We start from the raw sequence: 15,155 nt of genomic DNA, 5'->3' as shown, positions 1-15,155 counted from the left end.
ACTTGCCTGGTTCTGATCATATCTATCAGACAGGCAACAATCCATAATGTTTGGCAGCAACTCATCACCACCGGGGTACCACAAGGATCGATACTGTCACCTATTCTGTTCAATATCTACCTCAAGCCACTAGCTCAGCTGATTCGGTCAATGGACACTCAGTTCCATATCTATGCGGATGATATGCAGCTACTCATACCCATTGAACCTGACTTACCTACAGCCTTGAATAAACTGATTACTTGTCTAACATCAATTCAAGAATGGGCTAAACACAACAAGCTTTGCCTGAACCCAAGTAAAACCGAGCTTCTCTGGGTCCCTAACACAAGTGGATACATACTGACATCAAAATCCCTTTTGGGAAGTATGAACCCCCCCCTCAAATCACAAGTCAGGAACCTTGGAATACAGTTAGATTTAACACTTACTCTGATTCCCCAAATCCAAGCAACCTTCAAGAGCTGCTTCTACTATTTGTGAGAGCTATGCTGCCTCTCTCCTTACATCGAGAAGGTAAATCTTATCCCAGTTGTGCATGCCATGATAACAAGACTGGATTAGTGCAATGCACTAGACAATGGTCTGACTACAAAGGGCCTGCAACAGCTCCAGTAGATTCAGAATGCAGCAGCAAGACTCATAGAAGGTTGCAAGCAACATGACCACATCACACCATTTTTGCAAAAACTTCATTGGCTACCAGTACAATACAGGGCTAAATTTAAAACTCTTATGTTTGATCTTCAAGGCCCTGAAAGGAAATGGCCCCAAGTATCTGAAGAATAGGATGATCCTTCAAACACCGCCAAGGACACTAAGGTCCTCCCAAGGATTTTCACTAACTACACTCTCTCCAAAAGACATTACACAATGTAATACCCACAAGCAAGCCTTCTCCGGAGTAGACCCCACACTCTGGAATGCATTGCCTGAAAGGCTCCGCTTAACACAAGACTATCTCTACTTCAGGAAGCAGGTGAAAGCTTGGCTCTTCAACCAAGCCTTTAATGGAAGAAGTAACTAACTTGTTAGTCTCACTCACACACACAAGGATTGACTCGGGCTGCACATACTACAGCGGGACATGTTTATCCAGTCCTAGCCTAACTGAGATAATATTTAACCATCTCTCTGACCTCATGTGCAACTTTCTTCAAATCAGTCACCTTACTTTCAAAGTCTTCCTACTTTCTTACTCATCTATATGTTACAACTTTGCCTTACCCTTCACTACCAATTATAATGTTCTATTACATATTGTGTTGTCATTGCAAGTAGTATACCATGCCATATTTTGTACTAGCCGTTAAGCCTGTTAAAACAGGCGAGTTTTTTTTTCTATGGGCTCCCCCCCATCCATCAACCGTGTTCTCTCCCCTGCCCTCCCCCCATGTCCTGCAGCCCTCTCTCCCCTGGCCTCCCCCCCCCACCAACCCTCCTCTCTCCCCTGCCCTCCCCCCATGTCCAGCAACCCTGTTCTCTCCCCTGCCCTCCCCCCATGTCCAGCAGCCCTCTCTCCCCAGGCCTCCCCCCGTCCACCAACCCTCCTCTCTCCCCTGCCCTCCCCCCATGTCTAGCAACCCTCCTCTTTCCCTTGGCCTCCCCCCCTACCCCCACGCGAAACCACAGCACTCGATGTCCGCGTCCGGGCCACGCCTCTCGGGGTGAAACGTCATCACCGCCGCCATGGCTCCTCCCCCCGAAACCGCAGCACTCGATGTCTGCGTCCGGGGCCACGCCTCTTGGGGTGAAACGTCACCGCCGCCATGGCTCCTCCCCTCGGGGCTCCGCCAATCAGAGGAGAGGAAGGCAGGGCGCTGGCCGGCTGTGGAAGTATGAATGGAAGAGTCGCGTGGGTTGGCGAACCTCTCGCATTTGTGTCGCGCGCAGCGTAATTGTTATCCCGTTGCACTTGACTTGATTGTGGTCTCGGCCGTGTTGTATAGGTGTTACTGTGACAGGGAGGCAGGAGCAGCGGCATCGGCAACGTCGGGGAGGGGGGCCTTCATTCGTTCCTCCTTCCCCCTCTGATTTCCACGCCCCCTCCGATTCCCACACCCCGTCCTCTCCACGTACCTTTGGGGCTGTTTAGTGTACTCTCCGCCCCTCGCCCCGCCTCTGACTCCTCCTCCTTTCTGGTTCTGGAGCTGTTGGAGGCGGGGCTTGGACTTTTGACGTCTCAACGTTCGGGCTGTACTGCGCATTTGCAGGTGAGTCGGTCACTTGCCATTTATATGTTTGATTGTTACTTGAATATTTTTACTGCTGTAATTGCCTATTGCTCATGTTTGATCTATTCTTACTGTACACCGCCTTGTGTGAATTCCTTCAAAAAGGCAGTAAATAAATCCTAATAAATAAAAAGCAAAAATTATTTCCCTGAGCTGCTGGGGGTGGGGAGCGCATCCTTTTAATACAGTCAAGCCTTGGTACTCGTTGGTAATACCCACTGCTTTTTTTCTAAGAAAATAAAAGTGCCAGTTCTCATGCAGAACCAACTTTAGAGGGCAGGGTAACAAGAGCTATTTTTTTTAAGCCGATATGGTGTATGCAGTCATGTAACCCAGAATAGCTCTACCTGGAAGGTGGCTGCTTCTGAATCTGAGAATCACAGGCTTGAGGCTGGCTGGTACACCAATGGAAGGGGGACGAGGGAAAAACATAATGGGGTAGATGGAACATTTTTTGGACGCCAGGAGAAAAGGTGCCAAATGTAAATGACCAAGGGGCTCAATTTTCAAAGCCCTTAGACTTAGAAATTTCCATAAGTTACTATGGAACTTTGTAAGTCTAAGTGCTTTGAAAATATGCCTCCAAATGCATAAATTACAAATGGTGCAAAATATCACAGCTGGGTTAGCCATAAAGGGCTACCGCAAGGCCTTTGCTGAAAAAATGTTTTTGGTTACCGGCAAAGAACACTATTTTTAAACTGATGGTTTTGATCAGAGAGTTGCACAGGGACAGAAATATAATCTATCCCAACTGGAATCTAACCCACACCCACCAATACCTGCTAAGATCCATTTCCATCCGAACCTAACACCACAATTAATTGTGGGTACTGCTGAGGATGGAAGCAGAGTCAATGCTATTACTTACTCACTTGCAGCCTTCCATTTTCTCCCAACCCCAACAGCCCCCAGCTGTTTTTTTTGCATGGGATTCATTATCCAACCAAAGAGTATTTCAAGCCAGTGCTCTGTCTGCCTCTCTGCAAATTCCAAGCCTCATTCTGCCACTCCAACTGCCTCATTCAGTGAAAGTCAAGCCTCATTCTAGTGTCACCAGAGATTTTGACTACATTCCCGCAGGGATCCCCGCAGCAACTTCTTCCATTCCTTTGGGAATCCACAATCCCTGTTCCCATGTAGCTCTCTAGTTTTGACTTCTAAACTGATTCATAATCATAGACCAGATCAATTATGGTAACAATTACTAGCCTATAGACCTTTCAGACCACTACAGTCTTCTCAAAGGAACTTTCTTTTAAGTTCAACTCTAATGCTAGCGAGACAAAAAGGGAGAAAAAAATTTAGACTTGCGGCTGCTGAGTGGTGCAATAAATTGGCACATGAATTAAGAGATTATCAGGCACATTTTAAGAGATGGACATCCATCTTCTGACATAAATCCGTACTTGGACATCCATCTCTCAGAGACTCCAAATCAGTATAATCGAAACCCGATTTTGGACGTCTCTAACTGAAGTCCATCGCAATGACATCCAAATTTCAAGTGGGTGTATCGGAGGCATGGTGAAGGCGGAACTTGGGCGTCTTTGACCCACAATTGAAAAAAGCAGAGACGTCCATGACTACAACTTGGATGTTTTCATTATGAATAAGGCACAAAAAGGTGCCTGAGTGACCAGATGACCACTGGAGGGAATTGGGGATGACCTCCCCTTACTCCCCCAGTGGTCACTAACCCCCTCCCACCCTCAAAAAACATTATTAAAAATATTACTTGCCAGCCTCAGATGTCATACTCAGGTCCATGACAGCACATGCAGGTCCCTGGAGCAGTTTTAGTGGGTGCAGTGCACGTCAGACAGGTGGACCCAGGCCCATACCCACCTACCTGTTACATTTGCGGAGGAAACAGCAAGCCTCCAAAATCCACCAGAAACCCTCTGTACCCACATCTAGGTGCCCCCCTTCACCTGTAAGGGCAATGGTAGTGGTGTACAGTTGGGGGTAGTGGGTTTTGGGGGGGGGCTCAGCACACAAGCTAAGGGAGCTATGTATCTTGGAGCATTTTATGAAGTCCACTGCAGTGCCCCCTAGGGTGCCTGACTGGTGTCCTGGCATGTCAGGTAGACCAGTGCACTACAAATGCTGGCTCCTCCCACGTCCAAATGGCTTGCATTTGGACATTTTTGACTTGGACGTCTTTGGTTTCGAAAATTGCTGAAAGTCAATGACATCTAAATCTAAGGACGTCCTAGGTATTTTCCAAACGAAAGATGGACATCCATTTTTTTTTAAATGACCTTTTCCCCGCCTCCGGATTTGGACGTTTTACAAAAACGTCCAAATCTAAACTTAGACGTTTCTTTCGAAAATGCCCCTCCACATCACCTTGGCACAGTTCCGTAAGAGATTCAAGTTTTATCTTTTCCCTAATTAAGCTAAATGCATAATTGCATTGTTTTATACTATTCATATTTATGTATTAGGATTTATTTACCGCCTTTTTGAAGGAATTCACTCAAGGCAGTATACAGTAAGAATAAAAAACATAAGCAACAATTACAGAAGTAAAAATATTCAAATAATACAACGTATGGCATAGTATACTACTTACAATGTTCAACACAAAGCATAATAAAACATTTTAATAGCATAGGGTATAAGCAAAGATGGAACATACATAGATCAGAAAGTAAAAGGAGTTAGAAAATAAGTAGACTAATTTAAAGAAAGCTGCACATGAGGTCAGAGAAGTAATTAAATATTATCTCAGCTTGGGTAGGAGTAGATAAACATGCCCTGCTGCAGTATGTGCAGCAGGACATGTTTACCCACTCTTTCACTGTATCCCACGAGGTGTAAATTGTTTTTGGGCACCAACAATTATTTTGAAATGTTAGTGTCTATGCTCTGGGATAGCTGGCACCAAGTATTTGAGGAAGGGGTTGTGGTAAGAGACAATACCCTGCTAATGTGTATATGCACATGAGACATTGGTACAGATGTGATGCATACTTTCAAACAGCATGCAACACAAAACAAACGCTCAGTCCCATGTACCAATACATGCAAACACAGGTGCAGTGGCACAGTCAGGGCAGGGTGCTCTATACCCGTCATGGAGCCCCCACAGCCAGTCAGGTTTCAGGATATTTACAACAACTAAACATGATGTAAGTCTGCATACAAATGGATTCTAGTGTATGTAAATTGAATTCATGCATATTTATTATGGATATCCTCAACAGGTTGTGGAGTCTCCAGACAGGTTTAGGACACAATTTGACCAGCAGTTCTACCATGTACTACCATCTAATAGTGGAAATGTCTGATTTCATTCCATCATAGCCCAATAACTAAAATGACATTACATGTGTCACCTCATGTACTTCAAATTCTGTTCCCTTCTAGCACCCACACCTCCCACTATGCCCTCAATCCATGCATAGTAACAGGTATTCAAAATACAAAAAGGGCATACAGCATCTTAAGCCATGACCCCCCCCCCCCCCCTCAATTAAAATGTCAAACGTCTATTACTGGACTGCATCCGTTTCCTTTCCTCAGGTCTGTTAGCACTGCATCACAGAACAGACACCAGCATCTACTCTCCACGGCAAACAGGAGTGGCACCAGGAAATGTGGTGCTGCCACCAATTCCTACACGTGGTACTCAAAATAGCCCAGGAGAATTCCGACCTGAGACAGAATCTGTTCCATAGAGTGGAAATCTTAGGGCATTATTGCTACCACTGCTCTAATTACAAACCTTTCCCTGGGACAAGCTGCATCAGTTGGCACAGTAAGAGCAGTGAGAAGGTGCAGGAAGCAGGCTGATCTCGCCAAGGATGGGAGGACAGGCCTCATTGCTATGGGCACCTCCACTCAACCCAGAAGGTTGGTTCAGGGCCAGCAAACCACAAGGAGGGAGGAAGGGAGGGGTGAGAGGTTACAGACTACAAGGCAAATACAAGGTGTGGGATCAGGTATACAAAGAGTGAGAAAGGGGTGTAGGATGGGAGAAAAAATGTGTTAAACCTCCGTTATTTGTGTAAAATGTGGGGAAGCAAGTAATATATTATCACATGCTTTCTGGATTTGTAGTGTTATGCAGGACAGAGTGTTGAAAAGAGCACTCATAGCCTTTCCGATAGGCTTGTTTGGTAAGTCAGATATTTGTGGGTCTCTGGGGAGGGGAGGGGGGTTTGTACTTTATTGGGTAAGGCGAGTATTGTAGGGAAAAAGTACATGCCTCAAAATTGGCTTCTAGAGATGCCACCTTCTTATTGACAATGGCAGACTGCTTTTCATAATCTTATGTTATTAAAAGTTTGTGATGCTTGCCTTATGGAGAAAAGCAAAAAACAATTCTGGATGGTTTGGGAACCATATATGTGGCCAAGTGGTTAGGGTGGTGGACTTTGGTACTGAGGAACTGAGTTCGATTCCCACTTCAGGCACAGGCAGCTCCTTGTGACTCTGGGCAAGTCACTTAACCCTCCATTGCCCCATGTAAGCCGCATTGAGCCTGCCATGAGTGGGAAAGCGCGGGGTACAACTGTAACAAAAAAAAAAAAATCATAAGAGCCCTCATTTCTAGAATCCAAACAGCAATAACCCAATACATGCAAATATTACTGCAGCTCCTAAAACACCAGTGCACCTCCTATGAGGAAAACAAGAAAAAAAAAAAAGACTTGCTAGAGATCCCTACATAGAAACTACATACTAGCACATGGAAAACAGAGGAGTTTCACCAAATAGCGATCAGATATTAGAAAATAGAAATGTGCAAAGAACAGAAGTGGAAACCCTTAGAAGCCAACTCTGCCTGAAGCACAACACTAGAAAAAGAAAAGCAAACATTTATGCAAAACACAAATATAATAGATGTGCAGTTTCCAGAATGAAAAGAAATTTCCATGGGGGGGGGGGGGGGGAAAAAAAACAGGAAGATTCCTGTAATCCTGAGAGAAGGAGGAGAGAGAGCAGCAAAAAAAAAAAAGCTAGATTTTGTTATATGTAAAAACACAGCTTTGGTCTCAGCAATAGGTATGTAGTAATACATAAAAATGCATATTACATTAAATACGATATATCCCACCACCAAATTAGAAACAACCTGACCAGGGACAATCAACACCAGAATCCAAAACTGTCCTATTTCTCTTCTCTACATTTAGAGTATTCTGGTTCCCATACCATCAAAACAGGATGTAGCTGAAGTCTTCATCATGTTAGTGGGCAACATTTACACACAGAGGGCCCTGGTGGGATGCAACATTACATAATGTCAGAACTGGAAATGCACATAGCTCTAGACCTTCTCTGATAAATACTGTATTTTTGCAAATATTTTACTTAAAATTGTAAAAATTAATAATTGTTTTGGTGTACACTTCTATGGTCTCGCAGGCTGCCCACCCCTGGGTTAGTCCAGTAAACAAGTATTCACCTAGAATAATTTTGTTTACCCCCTGCTCTACATGTTGTAAGTCTTCTCTGTACCACTTGCTTTGGCAACCAAGGATATACCACCAGGCCATGATTGTTTCTTGAACTGGGAACAGCCAGCAAGACTATCAGAAACAGAGTGGTGGAGGGGGAAGATGTAACAGGATTCCTAGCCTTTAGATATCACCCAAGCAAGTGCCGAAGACGACATCAAGTGTCAAGTTCTTCAAATAATATCTATTACCTACTCCGAAAGCCCTGGACATGGGGAAGCATAGGACTTAGACCTGAATTAACTCCTCCCCTGCCACCCCCAGACACAGTTTGACAAAGCCTGAAATGCTGTCAAAAATAAAATAAAAGTCTGCCCAAGGTCTGTTCTTTGACCACAAGGTTTCTCCATGTAGCACTAGGTGTCAGAAAACCAAGGAGACGAGGACAGGTGTGTGACCCACAGCAAAATTTATTTTGGGGCACCTTTAGCATTTAGATCTCTATGTACCTACCTATTCCTAAATTCAGACCTTCTGTGGCCCACTCAAACTGACTTTCAAACCCCACAAATGGGAATTCAAACTCCTCCTCTCAGCACAGACCTTTTAGGTAACTACAGGTTTCTTTCTTTTATGCTTTTGTGTTTCATTATAATTATTTGTCAACTCTACACTTCACTTAGAATGCAGAACTGAACAAGCAGAAAACAGAAGTATTAAAGCAAAAAGATCAAGTGGACATAGGAGACGAGAAGGGATTATGGCTCCATAAGCACAAATAGGTCACATGTCAAAATGCTTGAGAGACTCAAAGAGTACAATTTATCCCTTACTGGGGACAATGAAGGACCTTGCTCAATATTGGAGCACCACTGGCACTCACAGAACTGGCTCCTATGCATAACACAATCAGACAGGAGCAAGCAGGACAGGCAGCTCCCATTCAAACAAGTGTCTTGACCCAGCATTTTACTTCAGAGAAAGAGATGTATCTTCCTTCTCAGAAATGTAAATGTTTTTCTGTTGCTCTGCAATAATAGTTTTAATTTTTTAATAAGTTTTCAAAGTAGTGTAGGGCTGGGGATTTTTTTTTTAGAATGAACTTTTGTTAAACACTTAGTACAGCCTTCGGTTGGATGTGTGGTCTCTACACGCATGTTTTTATTTAAACAAATAAAGATAAAGTGGGAACACCAAGAGGTATCCTTCAGAATACCCTCAACCCTTTAATGTGATAGAGTTTATTATGCTTATGAAATCATATCATCTACTGCAGGATGAAACAGAAGAGAAAGTTGGGCTAGGAGAGCACACATACAATAATCAGAACTCTTAAAACAGACCCATCATCCTGTGTTACTACTCTCTATTGCTATCACAAAAGCATCCAGGCTTTAACTGTATCCAATGACTGGAACATATAAATCTGATATGCTGTGGCCTCATCACAGGTGACAGATATTTCGTTTGCCTCAGGAGGCCGTAAGGCCAAGAAATGTGATTCACAGTTTCACACTCTTACTGCGAATACTGAAATTATAGCAGACATTGCAGCTTCCCTCCATGAGCCACAGGAGCAGCAAAACCCAAACAGGAATATAAGTCAGCCCAGTAAATGCACTGCAGAAAGGAGGTGGTGAAACCTAGAGGCCTGAGCACTATCAATTCTAGACCCACCCACCCAAAAAAAGAACACCAAGATCCTGACGTCTAGAACTCGCGTAAGCACAGCGTGACACTTAGCTCATCTAATCTGCGTCCTTGAGCTCTAGAACCCCCCCCCCCCCCCCCAGCACAGCTCTAGATCCCCTTCACCGGGTAGCTGTCATAGGAGCCCACGTCTCAGGATAATTGAGAGTACTAAACTCATCACAAAATTCTCTCTCTTTGAACAAAATGAAGACAATTACTCAATACTGAGGGTGCTTAAACACCCACAGAGCTGACACCTATAATATGGCATATTATAACTGCGTATAAAGCCCAATATAACCCACTTCCTTTACCTCAGCGTTCAGTTCCCAGCTCTGGCTCCAGTGCACCTGCTTCAGTGCTTTATGGAGTCTGGGCGCCTCCGGGCCGGCCACAGAGCTGCACGATACAACGCACTGCCGCCATCCATCTCTCCAGCAAAAGAGGCGCGCACGCGCGCCCACCTCCCTTTCCCCTCTACCATGCACCTGCACGCGCGTGCGCACTTCCTCCTCCCCCATCCCATGCACCTGCAAGCTACACGCTCGTGCATCTCCTCGTCTCTCCCCATATACCTACACACGCGCGTGTTCTATCTGCCCTCTCCCTCCCTCCGCCATGTACCACTATGCGCGCGCACTCACCTCCTGCCGCGCTCCTGCGCTTTCTCCGATCGACTTCAGTTCAGACCCGAACGGACCGGGAGGCGTGAAATACAGCAGACGGCCTCAGGCTCTGCCCTTCGCCCGCTCATTGGTTAACTTGCTCCTCCGTGAGTATCCGAGACCTGCCTCCTATTCCCTGACAATTGGCAGGGGGCGGGCTACAATGGAGCAGGGTAAAGAAATTGTTTATTTTGATTGGTTGGTGAGCAAGCTCTTGCCTTCCGATTGGTCAGAAAATAGCACTACTTTACTGAAAACTGACCGAGAGAACAGGATGCGTTGCTGGATTTTCGTTTCCTTTGTAGAAGGTGCGGTGTGCTCCCTCCTCGGTCACTAATATATATGATTAAAAAAAAATATATATATATATTTTTTTTTTTAATCAATTGCAAGCCCTCCCCTGTATTACAGTTTCTTTTATAAGGCATTTCCGCATTATACAGTCCTGTAAAATATCCGCCTAGGGTTTGCAGGATCACATCTAATTGATTTTGTTTTAATAGACCAAACATAGGTAACAGCTTTTCCCCCAAAGTGCCGCCTACTCGTGAGGTGGCAATAAAGCAGGGTAATTCAGTGCCCTGCACTGCCATGATAGAGCCCCAACCCTGCAACCAGCTGCAGAATACAGACTTGATAAATCCCTCATTCTCCCTTCCCTCTCTCCCCATCCTCAGGAGGCATAAGATATCGCTTACCTGCTTTGCTGCCTTTAACCCTTTTGTCATAGGAAAGGAAGAAGCAAGCTCCCTGGAGAGGGAGGTAGGGCTGGTGCTTAGTTGCTCTCCTCTCTCTCCCCTACTGCAGTGTGTTCCCTCAAATCTTTTCCTGGGCATTTGTGGTGGGTACATCATGTTTACAAGTGAAAGGTGGAGAGAGGAAGGGTTCTACCCTCATCCCTCTTTTCTCCATGAAGGATTTATGTTATAATACTAACACTTACCTTTAGCTTTAGTCCACCATCAGGGACCCAAGATCTAACTATTCTCCTACCCATACTTTCTCACAACTTTCACCTTTCAAGCACCCTTCAGTCTATTACCCTCTCCCATTCATTCATTTGCAACTCAATGATTATATTCAGAAATTTTCCATCCTTCATGAGTCACAATCGGGCTTCCGCTCTGCCCACAGCATTGAAACGGTCCTTCTTACTCTAATAACCAAATTCAAACAGGAAATCGCGACGAAACAATATCCTCCTTTTGCAATTTGATTTGTCAAGCGCTTTTGACATGGTAGATCATAACATTCTTGCTAAACTTTTGGACAAACTTGGAATTGGCGGCAATATTATCAATTGGTTAAAAGACTTCATCACAACCAGGTCTTATCAAGTTAAAGGAACCACAAATATATCATCCCCTTGGTCATCAGAATGCGGGGTACCACAGGGATCTCCTATTTCCCCGATACTCTTCAACCTCATGATGATCTCCTTGGCCAGGTTATTAGCCAAACATGGCCTTAATCCCTTTATATATATATATTTATTTATTTATTGCATTTGTATCCCACATTATCCCACCTCTTTGCAGGCTCAATGTGGCTTACAATATGGCTTACAATAAATCATGGATATATGTTGATGACGTAACCATTTTTATTCCCTTTAATCAAATTTATCCGAAATATCCGATAAAATTACTACTGGCATGTCCACCTTGATCTCATGGGCTAATGCCTTTAAGATAAATTAAATAAAGAAAAAACTCAATGCCTAGTCCTTTCGTCTCAATACTCCCCACCTCTCCTGGCCACCCTCAACACCCCAGATGTACTATCCCCCATCTCCAATAGTCTAAAGATCCTTTGAGTTACAATAGATAGCCATTTATCCTTCGAGAATCACGCTAAGCTCATCACGAAGAAAATGTTTAATATGAAGCGAGTGAAATCCTATCTTCCCTTGGACACTTTCCGGAACCTGGTTCAATCCACAGTCATCACTCATGTTGATTATTGCAACAGTGTTTTCCTTGGCTGTAAATCCCAAGTCCTGAAAAGTCTTCAAACTGCCCAGAACACGGCAGCCAGACTTATCTTTGGCAAGTCAAGATTTGAAAGCGCCTCACCCCTTCGAGAAAGGCTTCACTGGCTCCCCATCAAAGAGAGAATACACTTCAAGGTCCATACAATGATCCATAAGATCATATCAGGAGAGTCCCCCAGCTATATGAACAACTTGATTGACCTTCCAATTAGAAATAGAACAACGTCATCACGAACATACCTCAATTTACACCTCCCCAACTGCAAAGGTATCAATACAAACATACTATGCATCCAGTTTCTCCTTCCTGGGTAGTCAACTTTGGAATGCTCTCCAAGACCCATCCGAGCAATTAACAATTATTTACCTTTCAGGAAAATGTTAAAGTCCCATTTTTTTCAAGCAAGCTTACCCTAATAGACCAACTTAATTCTACCAGCCCACCTACGATACTCCTACTACGACATCGACACTAACTTTGACCCCAATGATACATCTGACCTTATTCACTAATCTCCTTATAATCAATCCCTTATCTTCTCCCCTCCATCCTTTTACCATTTCTCTCCCAATCTCCTTCCCTTTCACCTATCCTATCCTTGTCTACCTTCCCTATTCCAACTCATACATTCCTGGGCACTGTTGCCAATGTGTTTTTCTCAGCTCATAATATTCTTTTCACATGTCCTTTGTAATGCTTTTTCACTATGTAAGTAGTTATGATCATCCCAGCTTATAATACTCTTCCTACATTTTCTTGTTTTGCTTTATTTTCTTCCATGTAAGATGCTTTCTTTTACTATGTAAGCCGCACTGAACCTGCTGTATGTGGGAAAGAGCGGGGTACAAATGTAATAAATAAATAAATTCTTTCCCCATTGTTCCATACATTTTACTACAAACATTTTCTAGATCGCCTTTGGAAACTACAGCCCATTCAGGCAGTTTATAATTTAAATAAACAATTAAGCAAACAAAACAAATCAAACAACATAAACTAGTCATTCAATCAGAATTTCTCAGCCTCAGGCCCTAGCCCAAATGCCTGCTCAAAAAAAAAGGCCTTGAGATTTTTCATAAATAATTTTTCTTTCATCTCCAGATTATCCTTCTTCCATATCACCACCATTTTCATACACCTCTTGCCACCAGTACCACACCTTTTGTCTTCCTTCAGCATCTTCCTCCTCCTTTCTTTTACACCTCCCTACTTGCTTGGGCGGGGGGGGGGGGGGGGGGGGAGAGAAAAGAGAGAGCGTTCTATCCCTTACCTCTTTCCACAGACATCCTCTTCCTCCCTTCTCCCAAACATCTGCCCCCTTTCCTTCCTTCCCTTCTAGAATTACTCCCATGACTCCTTCCCCTTCCTCCAGGTGTATACCCCCTTTCTCACATTCCCCCTCCCCCCACGGCCTCTTTCTTGCTTCCCCCAGTATATGTTCTCTCCCCTGTTTTTAACAACCTCCTCCTAAAAAAAAAAAGTAAATTGCCTCACAACACTCTCTTCCATGTACTGCTATTTCTTACCAACTGCTGTTGCTCCATGCCTGCACTTGCCACCATCACCACCCTTGGTACTATTGCTGCTGCTGCTGCTCCATGCATACACATACCACCAAGGTCTGTCCCACCATTACCACTCCTGCTGCTATTTGCCACCTGCCCCTACCACCAGAGTCTGTTCCACCATTGCCACTGCTGCTACTCTGTGCCTGAACCTGCCACCAGAGTCTGGCCTACCATCACCACTCCTGTACTGCTGCCGCTACTCCATGCCTGCACCTGACACCAGAGTTTCTTCTGGGGAAACTACAGTAGTAGGGAAGGGAAGTAGGCCAACCAATCAGTCAACTCTCCAGAGGTTGACTGTAGTAACATTTATTGAGAAACCAGATACAATGGACTCGACATGGACCGTGTCTCAGCAATAAAGTTGGCTGCCTCATGAGTCAAGTATCTGTTTTAATCATCCGTATACTTCAAGCATGATAAAATTAGTCAAGCCAAAAAATGCTTTGAGCCTGTGAAAAGTAAGAGCACTATAACTGATCGGTTGGCCCACACCCCTTCCCTACTACTCTAGTTCCCCTTGCTTCTTCCTTATTTGTTGGTGTGTACCAGAGTTTCTTCTACCATCCATGCCCATGCTACTATTGCTGCTGCTCCGTTCCTGCATGTAGCACCAGTTTCTTCCACCATTGCTGCCCCTGCTGCTGCACACCATGCCTGCACCTGCCACCAGAGTGTCTCACCTCATCATTTCTGTGCTGCTGCTGCTGCATACCTGCACTTACTACCAGCGTTCATCCTGAGCAACTGCTCTCTGCTGGCACTCTGAGATTGTTTAAAACTTGTAGATAGTATTTTCTGTGTGCTGGTCTGGCACGTCATGAGATCAGTGCACAGAAAATGCCATCTGTGAGTTTTGGACAAGCTTGCAGTGCCAGCAGAGTGCAGCTGCAGCAACAGGATAAAATCTGGCAGCGCCTCTTGCTCCTCTATGAGGTACAACATGCCTGGCTATTTGAGAAATGCGGTGTGATTGTGTTCATTCATGCACACATTAGAGCAAGGGTGAGCAACCTGCAGCCCATGGGCCAAATGTACACCGTCATTGATTTTTATGAGGCCCTCAAGAACATGGGATGTATACAGAGAAAACATCATCAGTCAGAGTTCTGGCTATTTTAAATATTGTATTTTGCCAATATTTTCAGAATAGCCACTCTAGCAGTTCCATCATTTTTAATTATTTATCACAGGTCTGTGGAGCTTTGTGCATTTCCAGTTCTGACATTACATAATGTTATGGCCTACCAGGGGTTAGTACTGACATTCATGCGACCCTTTCTGTATGAGGGTTGCCCATCGCTGCTTTAGAGAGAACAGTGCACTATTGCTGTGTGTGTGTCTCTCTCTCTGTCTCACAGAATGCAAAACTGCTGACCCAGCTCTTATTAGCCAGAGTCTTGCAGAGATCAGCCCTGGGCTTCCTGCTCCATCCAGCCCCTCCACTCCCACAGAAGTCTGCAGAGACAGAAGGGGATGGGGTGAGACTGGAATAGACAGATTAGTGATCATAATATGATCAGACTTGATTTAATATGTTCTTAAATATTTGATATAGCGCTCATTAGTGGAGTTAAGATAAAATAATAAA

At 44.4% G+C, this 15,155-nt stretch overlaps 1 protein-coding gene across 5 annotated transcripts in view; it reads right to left on the bottom strand.

Annotated features, from left to right (window-relative positions):
* FCHO1 (FCH and mu domain containing endocytic adaptor 1) overlaps window positions 1-10,069 on the bottom strand; it is a 94,273-nt gene extending 84,204 nt beyond the window's left edge. For 4 of the 5 annotated variants that reach the window (XM_030217908.1, XM_030217912.1, XM_030217911.1 and 1 more), the window contains exon 1: window positions 9,652-9,801. The gene's annotated coding sequence lies outside the window, so the exon portion shown is untranslated. Of the gene's footprint in view, window positions 1-9,651; window positions 9,802-9,981 lie in introns of those variants that run through there. The other variant, XM_030217910.1, reaches the window with a different exon arrangement.
* Window positions 10,070-15,155: the final 5,086 nt, after the last annotated feature.

Source organism: Microcaecilia unicolor, chromosome 11 (assembly GCF_901765095.1).
Source record: "Microcaecilia unicolor chromosome 11, aMicUni1.1, whole genome shotgun sequence".
Lineage (NCBI taxonomy): Eukaryota > Metazoa > Chordata > Amphibia > Gymnophiona > Siphonopidae > Microcaecilia > Microcaecilia unicolor.
The sequence above is the reverse complement of the archived record's forward strand: the minus strand, read 5'-3'. Positions and strand labels throughout refer to the sequence as shown.